We start from the raw sequence: 16,172 nt of genomic DNA, 5'->3' as shown, positions 1-16,172 counted from the left end.
ACATTATGAGTTCGTCCATTATAAGCCCAGGACTGTGTCTGTATGTAGTATAAACATGTGTATACAACATACTCTCATACGAAAAGAAAACAAGCATTTTTCAGAACGATATTAAGGAGAAACACTGAAGAGGTTTTAGAAAGGACAAGTTTTGGAAAAGTCAAGAGCAAGTAGCAGAAACAAATGAAGGCCTCTGTAGGTTCTAACATTCCATTAGCATGCTCTAAATATCAGAAGCCAGCATCTGATGAGCGAGCCTGACAGGCCAGTAGGGATGAAGCACCTTCACCCCTCAAAATTTAGGATTCAAGGGCTGTGTTACAACAACAAAATTCAGATGTTATTATGGAATAAGGACCAGTAGACGTCAGCAGGCAAGGACAGCAGCCATCCACTGTCCATGCCTTTCCTTGTCTTTGTTCTTTGGGAATGCGCAGAGCTAGGGCAGTCAGGAAGCCAGTGGAGGCAGCGTGCATGTGGCCGTGTCTGGAAGTTCTGTACATCCTTCCATTCTCAGTCAGCAGCAACATAAATGAGGCTGAAAAAGGGGAAGCTACACAGTGATAGTGTCATATTGCATATTCCATTGTATACCACACTAACCACATTGAATAAATGATATACTTCCTAGGCCATTTTAGATGGGCACTACAGCTCTTTGTTTCAAATCATACTGAAAATTTCTTATTAGAAACACTTCACAAACCAATAAGAAAAAGTAAACAAATAAATATTGTTTTTATTATGAAGACCCCCTCTGTTGTGTTCATATGCTCAGCTTTTTTAATGTACACATATATGTGTAGTTATGATTGCTTTCTCTTTTTTTAATGGAATCTTGCATTTCAGTATTATCACTTTAACTGGACAAGGCAAGCAGTTTATGTACAGGTATACTTTGTTTTATTGCACTTCCTTGATTGCTCTTTGCAAATATTGTTTTTAACAAATTGTAGGTAAGACCATCCCTCCACCAGCAAAAAGCTTGTTGCTCACCAAAGGCTTAGATGATGGTTACCATTTTTAGTAATAAACTATTGTTTAATTAAGGTACATACATTGTGTTTCAAATATAAAGCTATTGCACACTTAATAGACTACAATGTAATGAAGCATAACTTCAATATGCAATGGAAAACCAAAAAAAATTGTGTGACTATAGTGATATTCACTTTATTGAGTTGGTCTGGAATCAAACCCACAATATTGTAGGAAATACATATTGTTGGTTTGGTGAGATTATTATTTTTTATTTCTACAGGATTATTTTTCTTATTATATAACATAGTTCAGACCTTTAAGATCAACCATCAATGTTCCCTATATTTGCTACTCACAGTTAAAAAAGGGCTTAGTAGGAGAGAGGAAGGAAGACAGAACAAACAGTCCAAAGACCCATCTGAGGAAGGCTGGGTCTGAATGTCCCGAACACTCAGCCTCCCCTGAGTGGGAAACAAGTGGCTGCTGGGTTGCAGAGACTGCGCTCACTCTGTGGGGGTGATTCTGACAGTCTAGAAATAATCTGTGATTCTTTCTTTTAACTGACACATATGTGAGAGATATACAAATACACAAATGAAGAGACCAAGACAAATTAAAAGTTGAATAAATTTTTCTTCTAATGTCATCAATAATTTGACCAATATTTTGGTTTTATGCAAATATTTATATGACCTATAATTTTAAAACAATGAATCTAGAACAATTTTCTTTTTTGTGCAATATACTAATATTCATCTAGTCAGGTTTTATTCAGCAGTAATTTAAATTTTAAAAACATTTTTTAAATAAGTTCTGAATTTTTAAAGTCTTACATAACTTTTTCATATATCTTTTTCTTCTTAAGGAAGAACTAAGAGAAAATCATTAATAAATAATTTTTATTACTTAAAAGAGTTTCATCTAGCCCTGGCTGGCATAGCTCAGTTGACTGAGCGCGGGCTGTGAACCAAAGTGTCGCAGGTTCAATTCCCAGTCAGGGCACATGCCTGGGTTGCAGGCCACGGCCCCCAGCAACCACACATTGATGTTTTTCTCTCTCTCTCTCTCTTTCTCCTTCCCTTCCCTCTCCAAAATTAAAATAAATAAATTTAAAAAAAAACCTCCCCTAAAAAAAAAGAGTTTCATCTATTTATCAGAAATAGAATTTTGAGAAATAGTACTAAATAAAATCAATACAAGGTAGTTTTAGAGGTTTTTATAAAGAAATTCCTTTTTAAAAGTAATATCAACATTTTTGTTAAAAATTTCACTCTTCTTATTGACATATCTTCAACATGAATATACTTGATAAAACATATTTCATTAATATTTGAAAAAATAACATAGTATCTGAAATTAGTCATAAACATTTTTATTGAAAAACATTCTATCCATGGAATTTCATGTAGATATTTTATCATTGTATAATATTCTATCCTCTGTGCTTTTATTAGGTTTAAATAATTTGAATTTATTTTTTTTCTTAAAGAAGTATGCAATCATTTACTGCTAGACTACATTTTCTACTGAGTAGATTTAAATATGCATACATTAGAGTATTTGGGAGAACAAAATAATAAAGTGAATTTAAATAAAATTGATTATCTGTATTAATAGAAAACAATAATGCTCTCATTGAAATTTGTGTAGAAAAGAAATTACACACAACTAGCTTGATGAAGTGGCATAGTTCTTGCCTGCGTTTTTACAAAAATAGCAATAACAAAAGTTTGCAATTATATTTTATTTTTTATTCTGTGCATTGATATAAATATTACCTATATATAATTATTGACTCTCTAAAAGAGAAAATAGCCATCTTTTTATGATCTTTTGTATAATATGGTTGCTCCTGAGAAAGACTCGGCTCCCCCCTTGATATATATAATTCCAAAGTACCCTTTCACCACAGGAAAATTATTTCACACCATATTATATTCATTACTGTGTGCCCTGTAGAACTGGAATTGATTATTATTTTAATGTAACCATGATAGAAGTCTCTACATTTTCCTAATCACATCAAATCCATAGGATAGAATTAAAGTTTGTTTCTATAACAACCACAAGTGGAAGAAATACAGTAGAGATATATCCCACATTTTAAAGAACACAGAATTTCCAGAGAGGATGGTGGTAAGAAAATTCTGGGAGGAGGGAATTCTAATTCAGTAGCTGCACAGAGAGGATTATGAATCTGCAATCAAGGTCACATTCCACAATCTACCACATTATCAGGAAAACAAGGAATGAAGAATCGATTACTTCTAGGAAAACATTTTACTGTTTTACAAAATATAGTACCTTCAACTTCATACAAAGCTTTAAAAAGTCTTTGTTTATAATTTGAGGATGAAAGAATAAAGACAATAAATGAAAAACATCACTAGAGTTTTGCCACAGCTCCATAACTATAAAATTGTACTTTTTGTAATTTGAAATTTATATAATTTGTAAACAAACCCAATCTAAAACCAACATTTTTATTATTTTTCAGTTGCAGGAATAAAAATTTCCAGTCTCTTTTAGTCAGAGGAAATAGAGATTCATTAGGTAAGAGAGTCAGGAGAAATATTTTATTGATCTGTTTTGACAAGGTAGAAAGCCTTGCTTGAAACTAATCCAGAAAAAGTTCTAAGTTCTAGATAAAGGCATGCACAAATTACAATAGCCAAGTGCTGGAAGCAACCTAGGTGCCCATCAGTAAATTAGTGAATCAAAACACTGGTACATTTACACAATGGGATACTACCCAGCAGAAAGAAAGAAGCAGCTCCTACCCTTCAGGACAGCATGGATGGAACTGGAGACCATTCTGCTAAGTGAAATAAGCCAGGTGGTGAGAAACAAACACCATATGATCTCACCTAAAAGTGGAACCTAAACAACAAAACAAACAAGCAAACAAAATATAACCAGAGTTATTGAAATAAAGAACAAACTGACAGTAACCAGAAGGAAGGGGGGATGGGAATAACAGTGAAAAGGTCGAAAGGGTCCTCAAGGAATGTGTACAAAGGATCCACGGACAAAGCCAAAGGGAGGTAGGATTGAAGGTGGGAGGTGGGGGTAGGTGGGCCAAGGCAAAGTGGTGGCAGGAAAATGGAGGCAACTGTACTTGAACAACAGTAAAAAAAAAGGCATAAGAATAGTAGCTGAGATGACAATATTTTATCTAAAAGTGCTAGTAAGACAATTAATTAATTTTCTCTGAAGATTAACCTGATTCAGGCTAATAACTGATGAGAGTAGAGGCATGGAGGAGAGCCAAATAACAACTGGAGAGTGATTTTAACATTAGTGATCACTTAAGCTTTAATGCAATGTACTGTAATCCACATAAGCAAAAGCTCTTTTGGGTCCTCAGTAATTTTTAAGAACATAAGAGAGTCCCGAGACCAACAAGATTGAAAAACACTGGCCTAAGATCTTAAGTTTATGAAAATGCAGCAGCCACTTCAGCCCAAAACTAAAGTAAAAGAATACATAGAGAAAAAGGGGTCGTGCCAATCATCTGGTTCTTGTTCCTTCTTACTCATAACATCTTAGAGCTTAAATAAATCTTAGAGCTCATTTTTCTATAAGCAATTCATTTTTAAGAACGAAGAAACTGAGAACAAAAATACAAACTCCTGAAAATTTCACATTTGACGAAGAATCCATAATTCTTGACCTGAAGGCAATACTTTTTCAGTTATTATTACATTACTTTATTAGAAATTATGTACGTATAATATAATATATATTAGTTTAAAATAAGCATTACTATGTTATTTTAACCAATGCAAGAGAGCCCAAAGTGACCATTTACTTGTTCAGCATTTTGGAGCATTTCAGTAATATATTTAGTTCTTTCATGTAACTGCTGCTTTCTCATTTTAAAAAAAAATTTTTAAAGAAGCCCTGGCTGGCATAGCTCAGTGGATTGAGCACGGGCTGCAAACCAAAGCATCCCAGGTTCGATTCCCAGTCAGGGCACATTCCTGGGTTGCAGGCCAGATCCCCAGTGGGAGCCATATGAGAAGCAACCACACATTGATGTTACTCTCTCTCTTTCTCCCTCCCTTCCCCTCTCTCATAAATAAATAAATAAAATCTTTTTAAAAAAAGAAAAAATGTATTAAAAACACGCTTATTAAAAAAATTTTTTAAGGCAAGATAAAACATGACTTTTGTTATATATTAGTTTCATATCTTTTCACTAGTTGTGCCTCTACTGACAGAAAAGTATGTGGACATTCATAATGTCAGACACCCAAACTACTACAGGAGTAGAAGCTGTAATCTAGCAAACTTCAGTAAGGCAAGGAAACACTTGTCATTCTGTTCGGACACTTTCTCAAGTGTCAGAGCCCTTGGCACTGCTTTATCACTTCACTCAAAGGTGTGCTTGCCTGTGAGTCCTTTCCTTCTGACCTCTTTATGTGTGATATTAATTCTTCAGTTTTCAAAAAAAAAAGGAAAGAAAGAAAGCAAAACTAAACAAAACAAAGCTTGTAGTCATGGAAGCCAGACCCCAATAGAATTCTGTAGAAAATTAACGAGTGATTTTTTTTCTGAATTTGGAGATGAACTTTCCTACTCGAGTTTCTAAATTGTTGTAGCATCCTAACTTGAGTTTTAGTGTTTTAGAATCACTTAGTACAACTTTTATCCAGTTGATTTCTAATATATATCTAGGAAAAGATGTTTTTGATTGAAAAATAATATTATAATATGATGCAAATTGATGAGAATTTGGCATTCATTGGTCTGCATTTCTCTACAATACAGGTCAGTGTTTGTATGTACCGTTACTGTTGTTTTTGTTTTTTGTTTTTAATTCCTCTGGGAGTCACTCTTTAATTAGAACAGCCCTGTGCTCCCAGTTACCAAGCAAGAAGACTTCCTATGCAATCTATCCTCCCAGCCCAACTGCATGGCAGGGGGAAGATGGATTATGGGGACAGGTACCATTTTCTAGCTTCTCTACTTTCCATTTTCAGATACATAGAATGCATTAACCCCAGTTATATTGAATTAATGGTGGGAAGTCAAAGATATTACTGTGATCTTCAACAGTGCTACCAGCTTTGTCTGGAAACCTAGGAGATTATAGAGTCAATATTTGATATATTTTTGTCTCTTAGGTTTTACCAGCACTTAATAAAAGCTGAAGGTAGGAGAAATATGTGATGGGATGCCTAACATCCAGCAGAAAGTAAATAACCAAATTAGAAAAAACAATACCAAGTTGCCTTTTCCCTCACATATGGCAATAATCTTTAAAAATCAGTTAAATTTTTAGTTATAATAAAGTAATATAGAGGTCCAATTTGTTTAAATTAAGATGTATCTATTGTATTTAAACATATCACAATTAGGAGTTATTTGGCTTTGAAAATAGGACAGCATACAATTTTCTCTTTGCCTGTAGTTACATGAAAATAAGCAACAGAAAAAAATATTTCCAATCCATATCATGATTGCTTCTGATGTTCACTTTTATTTATTAAAGAACATTGTACATGCATTGATTTTTAAGTTATCTTGGCACTTATAAGAAAATAAGAGATTTTCTTTCTAATATCCAGTTGTTATTAAAGCTCCTTCAGTTAAAGTTTTAAAATTTTTTATTGTTATTCTATTACAGTTGTCCCAATTTTTTCCCCATTTGCCCTTCTCACCCATTCCACCCCTCACTCCCACAGTCACTTTCCACAGTTATCCATGTCCGTGGGTCATTCATACATATTCTTTGAATAGTCCCTTCCCTCTCTATCCACCATTATCCCCCCTACCCTCCCCAGTGACCAGACTGACAGACTGATCACTGTCAGTCTGTTCCATGTTTCCATTTCCTGTGGTTCTATTTTGCTCATTAGTTTATATTGTTCATTATATTCCTCTTATAGGTGAGATCATGTGGTATTTTTCTTTCACCAGCTGGCTTGTTTCACTTAGCATAATGCTCTCCAGTTCCATCCATGCTATTGCAAAAGATAGGAGTCCCTTCTTTCTTTCTGCTGCATAGTATTCCATTGTATAAATGTCCTACAATTTTTTGATCCACTCATTGACTAATGGGCATTTAGGCTGTCTCCAGCACTTGGCTATTGTAAATAATGCTATATTGGAGTGTATGGGTTCTTTTGAATTGGTGATTTAGGATTTTAAGGGTATGATCCCAGCAGTGGAATCACTGGATCAAAAGGCAGTTTGATCTTTAGTTGTTTGAAGAAATTCCATACTGTTTTCCACAGTGGCTACACCAGTCTGCATATCCACCAACAGAGCACTAGGGTTCCCTTTTTCTCCCCATCTTTGCCACCACTTGTTATTTACTGATTTGTTAATGATGGCCATTCTGACTGGTGTGAAGTAGTGTCTCACTGTGGTTTTAATTTGCATCTCTCTGATTGCCAGTGATGCTGAACATCCTTTCATAGTCTATGTGTCCTCTGTATGTCCTCCTTGGAGATGTGTCTGTTCAAGTCCTTTACCATTTTTACTTTTATAATTTTTTATGGGTCTTGTTTTTTGTTGTTGTTGTTCAATACAGTTGTCTCCACTTTCCCACCACCACTCCCTTTGCCCATTTTTCAAATGGATTGTTTGTCTTCCTGGTATTGAGTCATATGAATTCTTTATATATTTTGGAGATCAAACCCTTATCCTAGGTATCATTGGTAAATATGTTTCCCCATAGAGTTGGTTTCCTTTTCATTTTGCTGATATTTTTAACCATGAAGAAGCTTTTTAATTTTGTGTAGCCTCATTTGTTTATTTTTTTCCTTTATATCCCTTGCCCTAGGTGATATATCAGTGAAGATATAGCAGATTGGGATATCTGACATTTTCCTGCCTATGTTCTCTTCTAGAACTTTTATGGTGTCATGGCTTATATTTAAGTGTTTTATCCATCTTTATTTTACTTTTGTGTATGGCGTAAGTTGGTGGTCAAGTTTCATTTTTTTGTATGTAGCTGTCTTGATCTCCCAGGACTGTGGCAGGAAAAGAAAACTCCAAAAGTTTCTTATGCTCTGTAACTGTAACACTTGCAAAATTTCACACAGGACTGTAGAAGCTAACAAGTCGTAACCAAAGCAACGGCCAGTTACTCAAGGTCGTACACAGACTCCCATGATAAGCTCCTGTGCTCTGTAGCTTCTGCAAATTCCTCCTGAGTTTTCTCTTTGTCTCCCACATAAGGTAGCTGGACCTAACTTCCGCATTGGGCTTCTGTAACCTTGCTTTGCCACGTAGGTAGGAAGCCCGGGACTATTCAAACCCTGGGAGAGTGAGGATCAGTGCTCAGAGGATTTGGATGTTAACCACCCCCTCTGGGCCCCCGGGTAATAAAATTTGTGCTTCACTATCTCCCCACGTGTGGGTGGATTTTCCACAACAGTACCATTTATTGAAGAGGCTATTTTTATTCCATTTTATTCTCCTGACCCCTTTGTCAAATATTAATTGACCACAGATGCATGGGTTTATTTCTGGGCTTTGTATTCTGTTCCATGGATCCCTGTGTCTGTTCTTATGCCAGTACCAGAATGTTTTGATTACCATGGCCTTGTAGTATGATATCAGTTTAATATCAGGTATCGTGATCCCTCTACTTTGTTCTTCTTTGTCAAAATTGCTGAGGCTCTTTGGGGTTGTCTTTGGTTCCATATAAATTTTTGAAATATTTGTTCTAAATCTTTGAAATATGCTGGTTGTATTTTCATAAGAATTGCATTGAATCTATAGATTGCTTTGGGTAGTATGGACATTGTAATGATTTTAATTGTTCTAATCCATGAACACAGAATACATATCCATTTATTTGTATCTTCCATAATTTATTTCTTCAGTGTTCTATAGTTTTCTGAGTACAATTTTACTTCCTTGGTTAAATTTATTTCTAGGTACTTTATTTTTCTTGTTGCTATAGGAAATGGGATTTTTTTCCTATTTTCTGCTTCTGATATTCCATTGCTGGTATACAAAAATGCATTCAATTTTTGAATATTGACTTTGTATCCTTCCATTTTTCCAAATTCACATATTCAGTCAAGTAGTTTTTTGGTGGAGACTATAGGGTTTTCATGTCATCTGCAAATAATGAGAGTTTTATTTCCTCCTTCCCAATTTAAATGTCTTCTTTTTTTGTCTGATCACTGTGGCTAGAATTTCCAGTTCTATGTTGAATAAGAGTGAAAAGAGGATACCTTATCTTGTTCCTGATCTTAGGGGGGAAGTTTTAGCTTTTGCCCATTGAGTATAATGTTGGCTGTAGGTTTCTCATATATGGCTTTTATTATGTTGAGGTATGTTTCCTCTATTCCCACTCTACAGAGTGTTTTTATCATACATGGATACTGAATTTTATCAAGTGTTTTTTCAACATCTGTTAATGTGATGATGTGGTTTTTGTACTTTATTCTGTCTAAATAGTATATTACATATATCTATTTGTGAATATTGTACCATCCTTGTATCCCTGGAATGAATCCCACTTGATCATGGTGTGTGATCTTTTTAATATATTGCTGAATCCAGATTGCCAATATTTTGTTGAGGATTTTAGTATCTATGTTCATAAGAGATATTGGTTTATAGTTTTCCTTCTTTGTTGTGTCTTTAACTTGGTTTGGGAATTAAGATAATACTGGCCTTTTAATAAGAGTTAGGGAGTCTTCCCTCTTCCTGAATTTTTTGGAATAGTTTCAGAAGGATAGGATTTAGTTTTTCCTTAAATTTTGCTAAAATTCATCTGTGAACCTTCCCAGTCCAGGGTTTTTTTTTTGTGCTAGGAGGTTTTTGATTATTACTTCGATTTGACTAGTTGTTATTAGTCTATGCAGGTTTTCTGCTTCTTGTTAATTCAGTTTTGGAAGATTGTGTGTTCCCAGAAATATTTTCATTTTACACAGGTTGTCCAGTTTCTTAGCATATAGTTGTTCATAGCAATTTCTTTCAGTCCTTTGTATTTCTGGGGTATTGGATGTAACTTCTCCTTTTTCATTTCTGAGTTTATTTATTTGAGTCCTCTATTTTTCTTGATGAGTGTGTTTAAAGGTTTGTCAATTTTGTTTTTCTTTTCAAAGAATCAGCTCCTGGATTTACTGATCCTTTGAAATGTTCTTGTAGTCTCTATGTCATTTAATTCTGCTCTGATCTTGATTATTTCCTTCTTTTTACCCACTCTGGGATTTGTTTGTTGTTGTTCTTCTAATTCTTGTAGATGTAAGGTCAGGTTGTTTATGTGAGATTTTTCTGTCCTCTTTAGGGAGACCTGTATTGTTATGAACTTCCTTCTCAGTACTGCCTTCTCTGTGTTCCATAGGTTTTGGGTTGTTTTGTGTACATTTTCATTTGTTTCCAAATAATTTTTTATTTCTCCTTTAATCTCATTGTTGACTCATCCATTATTTAATAATGTGTTATTGAGTCTTCATGTATTTCAGTGTTTTTGAGTTTTTTCCATGAGCTGGTTTCTAGTTTCAATCCATCATGATCTGAGCACATACTTGATATGATTTCAATTTTATTAAATTTGTTGAAGGTTGTTTTGTGTCCTACCATGTGGTATCTCTTTGAAAACGTCCATGTGCATTTGAAAAGAATGTGTATTTTGCTTCTTTGAAGCCCATTTGATCTAGAGTGTCATTTGGTGCTACTATATCCTTGTTGAATCTGTTTGGAAGATCTTTCCATTGTTGACAGTGGGGTGTTAAAATCCCCTATGATGACTGTGTTATTGTCAATATTTTTCTTGAAGACCTCCAAGGTTTTCTTTATATATACAGGTGTTTCTATTATGGGTGCATATCTGTTTACAAGGTATATATGTTGGATTACTCCCTTAAAAATTGCGTAATGACCTTCTTTGTTCCTTTTTATGGCTATTGTTTTGAAGTCTATTTTGTATGATATACTTTATTTTGCTATTTGTAAAGTGCACCCAGGTTTTTGGTCCAAACTTTCAGGACAAAAAACCTTTAATTTTAATTTTTTAATTCAATATTTTATTTATTTATATTTAGATATTTGTTTTTGTATTATAAAGGAATTTTAGCATTTATTTTTGAACTTACAGATATCATTATTGCTTTCTATAGTTACACTTTAATTCATGAGCATAAATAAAAGAATTAGAAACATTTACATAGATATGGAGTTAGCACTATCCATGTATGATGTACATCCTTATTTTTCCCTCAAATATTTGGCAAAAATGTGTTCATTATACATGCCAAAATACAGTAGGTATTACTACCCCAGCTTTCTTTCCATGTCTGTTTGCTTGGAATATTTTTTTCCCATCCCTTCACTTTCAACCTGTATAAATCTTTTGTTCTAAGGTAGGTGGGTCTCTCTTGTAGACAGCATATATGAGTTATATTTTCTTATCCATTTAACTACCCCATGTCTTTGGATTGGAGCATTTAAGACATTTATGTTTAAGGTTATTATTGATACGTACTTATTCATTGCCACTTTTACTGTGCCTGTGTTCCCCTCTCTCTTTCTCTCTCTCTTACTTTCACTCTCACTTTTGCTCTTGCTCTATTTCTTTTCCTTTTCACAGCAGTCCCTTTAGTATCTCTGGCAGTGCTGGCTTTGTGGAGATTACTCCTTTAACCGTTTTTTGTCTGGGAGACTCTTTGTTTCACCTTCTGTTTTAAATGAGAGCCTTGCAGGATAGAGTAGTCTTGTTACAGGTCTTTGGTTTTCATTACTTGGAATATTTCATGTCAGTCCCTTCTGGCTTATAGTGTTTCTGATGAGAAATCACCTACTAACTTATTGGGGCTCCCTTGTATGTTACTAGCTATTTCTTCCTTGCTACACTAAAGATTCTGTTTGTGTTTAAAACTTGCTGTTTTAATTATGATGTGTCTCGGAGTAGGGCTCTTAGGGTTCATCTTGATTGTGACCATCTGTGCTCCTTAGAGTTGCATAACTTTTTCCCTTACCAAGTTAGGGAAGTTTTTGTCATGATTTTTTCAAACAGCTTTTCTATCCCTTGCTCTTTTTCTTCTCCTTCTGATATCTCTATGATGTGAATGTTGTTACATTTCGTGATTTCCTGAAGCTCCCTGAAACTTTCCTCATTCTTTTTCAGTCTTTTTTGTTTTGCTGCTCTAACTATATGTTTCTTTCTACCTTGTCTTCCAGCTCACTGATTTGGTTCTCCGTTTCATCTAGCCTGCTTTTAATTCTTTGTAATGTATTTTTCATATTAGATATTGTATTTTTCATTTCTTCCTGGCTCTTATTCATAGCCTATGTCCTTTTTCATGCTGCTGTAGTTCACACCAAGTTCATTGTAGCTCCCATTAAATTCCTTGTAGTTCTCATTGAGCTCCTTGAGCATCCTTATAATCATTATTTTGAATTCTATGTCTGATAGATTGCTTGCCTCAATTTCACTTACTTCTTTTTCTGAGGATTTCTCCTTTTAACTGAGGGTCATTTCTTTGTCTCCCCATTTTAAGTGACTCTTTTTTGTTTGTTTCTGTGTCTTGGGTTGCTCTGCTTTGACTGCCTTTATTTGTGGGGTCCACTTCTGTGGTAGGAGTTCTGTGGGACTCAGTGGTGCAGTCTCCTGATCTGGATGCTCTAGGGTTGCCCTTTATTCAGTTTATATGGGCTCTGTTGTTGTACTTGGGCTTTGATGTACTGATGACTCACTTGTTGCTGGATTCTCCCCTCTGGCTGGCTGACTGGAAGTCACAACCCCTCCTACATCTTATATTCTTTTGTACAGTTCTGCTTAACAAAACAATACTACCCAGAAAACCAAACCCACACCAGAAAAAAAAATATCCCCCTACAACATCAGCAATATCAACTGCAATTGAGCAAAGATTAATAAAGGTGGAGAGAGATTAATAATGTTATAAAATAGGAAAAAGGGAATATGAGATGGCTAAAGAAGAGAGAAATTATTTTGAGTGGGAAGTGGGAGAAATAATAAGAGTAGGGAATAGAAACAAGGCAAAGAAAGGGAGAAAATAAAATTTGAAATGTGAGTAAAACTAGGAAGGATGATGGCAAAATGGAGTAAAAAAAAGGAAAAGTATATGAGGTTTGAAATAAACTTAAAAATGTAGTCAACCAAAGGGAACAAAATTGCAGGAAAAAAAAACACAACAGGGTCAATAATAATGACAGCTGAACAACAATTGATAAAGGTGGAAAGAGATTAAGAATATTATACAAAAGGGAAAAGGGAATATGAGATGTCTACAGTAAGAAAAAATGATTTTGAGAGAATAGCAGGAGGAGAAATAATGAAAGTAAGGAATAGAATTCAGTCTAATAAAGGTAAAAAATTAAATTCCAAACTCAAATAAGCATGAGCAGGAGGAAGACAAAATGGAATAAGACAGTGGCAGAATAACCTATGAGATCTGAAATTTTAAAAAAAATGGTGAACAAATACAAATACAGTTGAAGAACAACAATAACCATAATATTCACACCAAACAAACCACAATTTATAAAAGTGGAAAGAAAATACGAATATTATAAGAAGAGAAAAAGAATGAGAGCTGACTAAAGGAAGGAAGAATGATTTTGATAGAATAAAGGAAGGAAAAATTAGTAAGAGTAAGGAACAGGAACAAGGCACAGTATGGGGAAAAATAATATTTACAATGAAAATAAGAAAGGACAGGAAGAAGGCAAAATGGAGCAAGACAATGGAAGAGTACAATGTGAGACTTGAAGTAAAGATAAAATAAAAATAATCTAAGAATTTAAATAAGAAATAAAAGACAAAGAATAGTGAATTAGTTGGAGTCTTAAAAGTCTGTGCAAAAGAAAAATATAATGCAAATTCTGCAGAGGAATGAGGTGGAATTCATCTCAGCAGAGTTTGGTGTTTTGTTTGCCTTCTGCCTTCTCTTTCTGGATCAGCCTCTGGTTTTTTACCAGCTCAAGATCCCAGGGTAGGTCATCCAACTTCTGGCAGCACCATCTGTATCACCTTCACCTGCCCCTATAGAGGGGGCTTTTATTGCAATCAGGAGAGTGGGGCCCTTAGGTCTCCCCTGGGAGACACTGGTCAGTCTTCTGTGAAAATTGTGTGTGTGTTCCCCTTGCCCCTGCACCAACTGTCTTGATCTCTCTCGGCTTATCCTCCAATGATGTATAGTTTCTGCTGTATTTGGTGTCCATTTCAAGGGAGGGGCCAATCTGTGTAAGTGGGTATGCACTTTCCTGCTTGGTGCTGAGGGCAGCTCTGTGTGCAAGCCGAGGCTGGGTGGGACCCTGATTCCTTGTTGCTGCACAGTCCCTAGGACCCAGTGTACTTTTTCTACTAGAGAGAAGTTCATAGTGGGCCCTTTAAGTGGTTCTCTCTCTGTCTTTCTCTTGTGGTTATGCACCCTGCAAGGGATTGTTAAGCCTGTCCTGCCTGCTTTGCAGATCTTCCCCACTGGTGGTGCTTTGAATCCTGTAAGAAGTGGGGGCTGGGTGCATCCTTCCCTTCCAAGAGGTTCAATCCCCACTGGGGAATGAGGCTTTGTTTGTCTGTAAATAAGCTCAGGTGCTTCACTCCCACCAATCCAGTTCCCAGCCCACTGCCCTCGTAGCAGACACAGTCCCAAAATTTCCACTCTGCATAGCCTCTGGCCTACTACCTATGCTGCACTGGGGCTGAGAAATCTTGTTGGTGTGCACCTTTCTGATCTTTCTGCCCCACTGCACTGAGTGGGAGCAAACAGCACCCTCAGTCCTTTCCCCTTGCTGGGAGGGCAACTGCACATGGGGGGCCCTGCCAGTGTGCCTCAGCTCCTCTTTTACAAAGTCTCTCTGGAAACTCCCACTGTAGCACTAAGTCACTGTCAAGCTTCCTCACACACCACCTCTCCTAAAAGCCAAAAGTCTGTCACAGCCACAGCTTGCTGTGGCCTCTCTCCTCCTCCCAACCTTGGCGCAGATAGAATCTCTCTCTCTCTCTCTCTCTCTCTCTCTCTCTCTCTCTCTCTCTCTCTCTCTCTCCCGCCCTCCCTCTCTCTCCCTGCCTCCCTCCCTCTCTCCTCTCTCCCTTCTCCCTTCCCCTCTCTCTCTCTCACTCTCTCCCTGCCACTCTCCCAGTTAGTGTTTGCTGCTGCAGCTATAGGTGTTCTGCTGAATGTGTATCCCTGACTGTGTATGCACACTGTAATGTGTAGCCTGGACCTACCTGACTTTGGGTATGCAAGTCACTCCCAGCCTGGGTGTGGGGGTTCTTTGCCCTGGGAGGTGAAGGAGTCACAGCTGTGATCTCTGACCAGGATCTTCGAGGCCATGGATGCCAAACCCAGAGTTCTTCTCCTTCAATCTCTAAAGTCTCCTTACCACCCACCCATAGTGAAGCATCTTCCGTACTCCTTGGCTTTCAAACTTCATATGAGCTAAGATTCCATTGAATGATCAGCTTATTTTTCAGAAGATCAGCCGAGAATCTGAGTTCGGGACAAGAGCAAGTGAACTTAGCTTCCCCCGACTTGGCTGCCACCTTCTCTCCTCCCAGTTAACTTTTATTTTTTTGTTAGAGAGCCTAATTATTGTGAAATTTAACAAAAATAAGTCAAGATGTTTATTTTCCTATTTGGTCCGAACAATGTTAAATGGGTTTCCAGTAAATTTTTACCCACCCAACATAGAAACCATGGTCACTCTTATGTTTCAGAGCTTCTGCATCACCAAGGTAGAAATCCAGCACTAACTTCATGAGTTAGGAAGCAGAATGAAGAAGATCAGGGACAAATGTGATTAAAAAAAAAAAAAAAGAGTTCAATCCCTCCAGGACTGCCCAGTTCAAATCAGTTGTGAGGTGATGTGCTGTGTGTTTAGGACTATGTTGCTAAACCATGTGTCTATCTTTAGACAGCTAAGGTTTCACCATGTGACTTTCAATATATACAATATTCTGTCACCAAAATGAAATCTTCCCTCTTAGATTTCAACCTCAATAATACTTTGGGAATGAAAGGAAGTAATAGACAAAAGATGACAAATCCTCATTTAGGCTGTTGTAAATAAGACCAATTCAGTAATGAAATAAAATTATTAAAACAATCATGACATCTACTTCATTTTAAAATATCTTAAAAAGGTACATTAAAAAACAGCATTAATTAGAAATTTAATTAAAAATTGTAGATAGTATTTTTATAGAAAACCCTTGAAAATAATAATCTATAATTATATATATGTAATTTTTT

The 16,172-nt window shown here is 36.0% G+C and overlaps 1 protein-coding gene across 1 annotated transcript in view; it reads left to right on the top strand.

Moving 5' to 3' along the window:
• The window catches only part of EYS (eyes shut homolog), a 1,607,944-nt gene that overhangs the window by 953,643 nt on the left and 638,129 nt on the right, over positions 1–16,172 (top strand). The gene's annotated exons all lie outside the window — the stretch shown is intronic.

This window comes from Phyllostomus hastatus, unplaced genomic scaffold (assembly GCF_019186645.2).
Source record: "Phyllostomus hastatus isolate PE091 unplaced genomic scaffold, TTU_PhHast_1.1 phas_contig_40, whole genome shotgun sequence".
NCBI classification, from domain to species: Eukaryota; Metazoa; Chordata; class Mammalia; order Chiroptera; family Phyllostomidae; genus Phyllostomus; species Phyllostomus hastatus.
The sequence above is the reverse complement of the archived record's forward strand: the minus strand, read 5'-3'. Positions and strand labels throughout refer to the sequence as shown.